Source organism: Petaurus breviceps, unplaced genomic scaffold, assembly GCF_028583685.1.
Source record: "Petaurus breviceps papuanus isolate PSGF00001 unplaced genomic scaffold, PetGlider_PUasm1.0 188, whole genome shotgun sequence".
NCBI lineage: Eukaryota > Metazoa > Chordata > Mammalia > Diprotodontia > Petauridae > Petaurus > Petaurus breviceps.
Window position 1 is genome coordinate 42,214,262 of NW_027185804.1, and position 6,000 is coordinate 42,220,261.

Genomic DNA, 6,000 nt, shown 5'->3' on the forward strand with positions numbered 1-6,000 from the left:
AGATAAAAAGACTAAGGAACCAGGAACTGTGACCAGGCTAAAGAAAATCAGATAAAGAAGCAAACTTACACAGCTTAAAGAAACAAAAGACTAAGCTGCCCTCTCTCCCTCTCCCTCTCCTCCCTCTCCTTCTCCTTCTCCCTTTCCCTCTCTTTCTCTCTCTCCCTTTCTCCACACAACAATCCTGGGATATAGGTGCTGTTATAATCACAATTTTATAATTCAGGAAACCGAGTAAGATGGAGGTTAAGTAATTTTCCCAGGGTCACACAGCTATTAAGTGTCCGAAATTGGATCTGAATTCAGGTGTCATGACTCTAGACCCTTAGAGAATTCACTAAAGCCCCTAGAATTTTTCATGAGAACTGTTACCTAGTCCTTCTACTATCCTTTACTTGCAAGTTGATATTTGAATATAAGGACAGAACTTTTAGTTTATGTTATTATTTGACCCAGTTTTCTACCCTGGAAACATATCTTTGAATGGCAGTTTTGCTCTGTAAGAATAGCCTTCAGGAACTCAGATTCAGCTTCATCCTAAGATAAAACTTTGGGGAAAGAATTAGGTGGAGATTGACCTATCAAAAAAAAGTACACTAGAAAACTGATACTTCTGATTAAAAAGATGATAGATTACTTTTTCCCAGAAGTTTAAAATCATGTAGAAGTAAGCTTAAACTCATTTTCTTGTTGAAAAATTTACTCTAGCTATAATTTGCTCGACTTTAAACTCCTTATAAATACTGCAGCACTCATCTTCTCTGACCTTTCCAGAATCCCTGTAAGCTGGCAGAGTAGAAATGATTCGCCTCACTTGATAGATAAGGAAATCAAGACCAAGAGAAATGAAGCAACTTTCCCAAGGTTGTACACTGAATTTATATGATCGTTTTGAAGGAATATAAAGAGACTAATCTTGAAGAACTCATAAGTGCATTAAGAAAAAGAGAAAGCTAGTTCAGAAGGCAAAGTTCTTTTGCCTATGAATAAATAAGTGAATGAGGTAGTAGATTTTAGAGGTTTTTTTTGTTTGAAAGTCATTAATAAGATGTCGTAGGAGACAGTAACAAAATCAGAGTCACAAGAATTGAGTTTGAATCCTAGCTTTGTCACTTCCTACCTGTGACTGCTTGGACAAGTTATTTAACCTCTCTGGGTCTTGGCTTATCCACCTGCAAAATTAGGGGTTTGCACTAGGTGACCATCAGTGTCCTTCACCTTTAAATCTATCGATGCTCTAAGGAAAAACAGTTTATAAAAGTATCATGGCCTTGGTAATGCTCCCATCAGACAGTAAAACAGGAGCTTGGGACATGAGCTACTCCAGAAGAGATTGTCAGAAGAGAGCCAGTGGAGGGCAATGGCTGTACATAGTGGAGATCTGCTCCATGTTAGACTAGCTCCTTGCCCTCTCTAAGACTGTTTCATCTTGTGTAAAATGGGAATGATAAAACCTACACAGCCTGTCTCAGAATGTTATAATGAGAAATATACTTTGTAGGTTCAAATGGTATGGAAATGCCCACCGTAATTATCAAAAACAAAATCGTCTGCAAAATGAGTGGGATGGATGATCTCTATGATTGCTTTTTTCTAAAATTTTTTCTTTTGATTCCATGAAATAAGTACATAGATAATGTTCTAGAAACTTTATAATAAAATGGAGAAAAATGTACTTTCAACCTACTTTCCATTCCTAGAGACATTCCATCGAATATTGAATGTGCAGCATAACCTTTAAGATAATAGTAGCACAAAACTTGAGAGTTAGATCGTAGGTGGCCTACAGTCCAGCTCTCATTTTACAAATGAGCAGATCGGAATGGAGAGAGGAGAAAAAACATCTTTCCCAGTCAGTAGCAGGGCATGACTAAGATCTGTCTCCTGACTTGCTGTCCTGGTCCTCTTCTCCTCAATCAGTTAACTTGTTTTTTAAGCAAATCCTTTCAGGTCCTAATGCTATGCTCATTAAAATATTGCACCTTAGCATATGAATGCATTAGACAAGTTTTTTTTTTTTCCTCCTACCTGTGGAAGAAAGGACATTCTCATGGTGACACCAAGGTCAAAAGATTTTCTGCTGAAGAAGCATTTATAGCTAATCTGCTACTCAGACCTATCAAGGAGGAGCAGCTCAAGTGGGGAATCTTGAACGTGCCCAGAGGACTATGCCAATTAGTAAGATTTCACTGGGATTTGGAAACATGGGCCTGTTTTCTTTTGTACTTAGCCTTACTTGTGTTGCCTCATGGTTTTATCATGGGTACACATTTGTATGGTATACTGATAAACTGCTAACAGTTTAGGAATAGGATAAGACTCCTCAGCCAATGAGAGAGGTACACAAGGATCTTGTGTGATGTTAGATCTCCGCAGGACTTTAAAACACGGGCTACAGAATTTCAGAACTGAGTGACTTTAAAATATAGAACACAGAATTTTGGAGCTGGAGGGGACTTTTATGGATCATGTTGCTGAACTCTTTTAACTTATAAGGGAAGTGACTTTGGTTTCCTGAGTTTAAGAGACACCTAGTCCTTCTGATGCCAGTCCAGTGACATTTCCATTGTTTATGTTGCCTTTTCATGTTACTTTAAGCAAGACTGCCTAAGAATAAGACTCTGCAATCCCTAAACGTTCTTGGTTGGGGTTGAAGCCAGACCTTTCTCATTCTAGTTTCTATAAGCCCGCTTTTCTAGCCTTATTTCACATTACTTCCTTCCACTCCAGGCAACTTGGCCTATTTATTTGAAATTCCCCAAATTTTGTATCATATCTTTCTTCTCTGAGCATTTGAACAAAGGTTACTGACACTCCCTGCTAGAGTTCACTTCCATCTCATTTCTCTCACCCAGAATCTTTATCGTCATTTAAGGCTCAACTTATTATCTCCATGAAAACCTGACTTTTCTCCCCTAACCTTGACCCTTGATCTTTACCCTCAGCTATACCCTGACATTGTTAATGTTTGTGCTTCCTCAAATTAGTTTGTCTTTGTGCATATACAATTACATATTGTACAATTTACCACATATCTATTTTGGGTGTTCCTAGGTATGTACATGTTTATTTCCCTGGGTAGAATATTCTTGAAGCCGAAAATGTTTTGCCTTTTGTATTTCCAGTCCCAAGTTCAGTGTTTTGTAAACATGGGTATATAATATGTATTTGTTTAGAAGATTAGAAAAGAAGTCAGAAGAAGACTCTGGAATGATTTCTTATTGTATATGCATTACCCCACCCATGAGATGTAAGAAGCAATTTGAGGACAGTCAATAGATTATTTCTTTCTTGGTAACTAGTTGACTCAGTGGATAGAGTACTGGGCCTGGTTTCAGGAAAACTCATCTTTGTGAGTTCAAATCTAGCCTCAGATACTTAAAATCTGTGTGGTCCTGGGCAAGTCACTTTTACTTTCTTTGCCCCAGTTTCCTCATCTGTTAAATGAGCTGGAGATGGAAATGGGAAACCTCTCCACTGTCCTTGTCAAGAAAACCCCAAACGGGCTAATGAAAAGTGGGATGCCATTGAAACGACTGGACCACCAAAACCAAGTACTCCAGTAACCTAGCAGTGCTCAGTAAATGCTTGTTAGAGAAGCCATACGGTATAATGACCAGAGCATTAACCTTGAAAACAGTACTTAGCTTTCTATATGTTTGACTGAGGCCAAATCACCTTATCTGTCTGGCTCTTATTTGCATCTTTTACAAAACATAGACGACATAATTTCTATTGCCATCCCTTCTACCTCTTGTCATCTATTTCACTTAATAGTTATTATAAAGTTTGATTATTCCCTATACTCGAGAATTTAATTTGTGGATGGTCACCATTATTTCTTATTCCTTACCTCCTATATCAGGCTTTTTTTTTTTTGCTTTTTGGAGGGCAATTGGGGTTAAGTGACATGCCTAAGGTCACACAGCTAGTTTTTATGTTAAGTGTCTGAGGCCGGATTTGAACTCAAGTCCTCCTGACTCCAGGGCCAGTGCTCTATTCACTGTGCCACCTAACCATCCCACTATATCAGGCTCTTGACCATAATTTCCTTTTTTCTAGAAGTAATTGAAATATCAGTAACTAGCAAGAAATCAACAACCAATTCCATGCTTTGTTGATCCCCTTATTGTGCTTTTTTTCATACAATACAAATACCCAGCCAGTACATATGTGGATAAAGGAAACACATTTAATCACTTCAGTACCAATAGATAAAGGAAAAAATATAATGATTCCAGTAAACCAGTCCTCCCCAGAGCTGTGTGATTGCATCCAAGCAGACTGAAAAGTTCAAAGGTAATTAAAAAAATAATAATAAGGAAAAGGAAGCTACAACCCTTTACAAATATACATTTTGAGGTAAGAAGAACCTAAGAAGTTCTGAATCCAACAATGATTAAGAAAATCATTAAAAATGTACACAAGAGTTGGTAAATTTCCTTTTGGTTCTTACTGTTGCAACAGTCACACTAGGATTTTCTCTCAGCTTGTACCTCTTTCCTCCCACTGGAGAAAAATCCTTTGTCTGACCAGAGGCCTAGTATGAGCTGACATTGCACTATTGTCAGGGAAGAAGTTCAGAAATAAAACAGGCATGAAAAACAAGGTCATGCAGGCCAAGAATGAAAGAGCTGGAATGTATGAAAAATACAATCTTCTATTCTATCATTTCGTGCATGAGGAAAACTGATGTCCAGAAAGAGGAACTGACTTTCTTAGGACAGAAGACTATGGGTGCAAACTATACTGAGAGACTGAAGTATCATAGTTCGTATAGTGCAATAAGCAATCATTAATCAACAAAACTTTATTTTTCAATTAAAAAAAAACTTTCTCTACCCTATCCCTCAATCCACAGGAAAAAAAGAGAAAAAAATCCTTGCGACAAATATGAATAGTAAAACAAAACAAACACAGACTTCAGTTGCATCCAAAGAACTTATCTCCTTCTATACCCTAAGCCGAACTCATCTCTATTAGAAGATGAGCAACATATTTCATCACTGATCTTCCTGAATCACGAATGGCCATTGTGTGGATCACGGGTCTTAAATCTTTCAAAACTGTTTATTTTTACAATGTTTCATCAAGCATTTGTTAAAAGCCTTCTAAATGTAAGAATCAGTGCTAGATACTGGGCATATGAAGACAAAAATAAAAGTGGGTCTGCCTTCCAGGATGTTCTGTTTTCTTAGTACGTACATAATAGACATACATAACAATAGAAAAAAATATCTAAAAATAATGGTAACTGAACAATATTCATATTAATAAATATACAGTATAATTTAGAGTACCTGATTGAATTTTACAATTCAAAATTTTATTTTGTTGTCATAATTAATTTGTAAGCCATAATCAGAAAAAGATGTAATTTGTGAAGTGCCAAATAAATATAAATCATTGTTCTATAAAGTGAAAAAAAAAGACAACAAAAAATAGTTTTGAAAGTATCCCCAAAATAGTAGCTTACAAAGTGGTAAACTATTTTAGACAATTTAACACTGAGATTTGTTTAGAAAGTTCTTTTCTGAAGAGTTCTTTGCTTAAGGCCTCTTTCACATCCTTGTTCCTTAAGCTGTAGATCATGGGGTTCAACATGGGGATCACTGTGGTATAAAACACAGCCACCATTTTCCCTCTCTCCACAGATTTCTCAGAGTGTGGCGTCAGGTACATGAAGAAGAGAGTTGCATAGAATATAGTGACAGCTGTCAGGTGGGACCCACATGTGGAGAAGGCTTTGCGCCTGCTATCTGCAGAGCTAAGCCTGAAGATAGCTGGGAAGATGTACAGATAGGAGATGAGAATAATAAGCAGGGAAAAGGTGAGGTTAAACCCAGCAACCACAAACATTGATGTTTCTTTTCTGTAAGTACTAGAACAAGCTAGTTTGATGAGGGGAGGGTCAGCACAGTAGAAATGGTTAATCTGATTGGGGCCACAGAAGGATAAGCTGTAGGTCCACATGGTCTCCATGAGGCCTGTGAGGGAGCC

General features: G+C 37.4%; 1 pseudogene; it reads right to left on the bottom strand.

The window, feature by feature from the left end:
- Nucleotides 1-5,487: 5,487 nt before the first annotated feature.
- LOC138163370 (olfactory receptor 5M8-like) overlaps nucleotides 5,488-6,000 on the bottom strand; it is an 833-nt pseudogene continuing 320 nt past the window's right edge.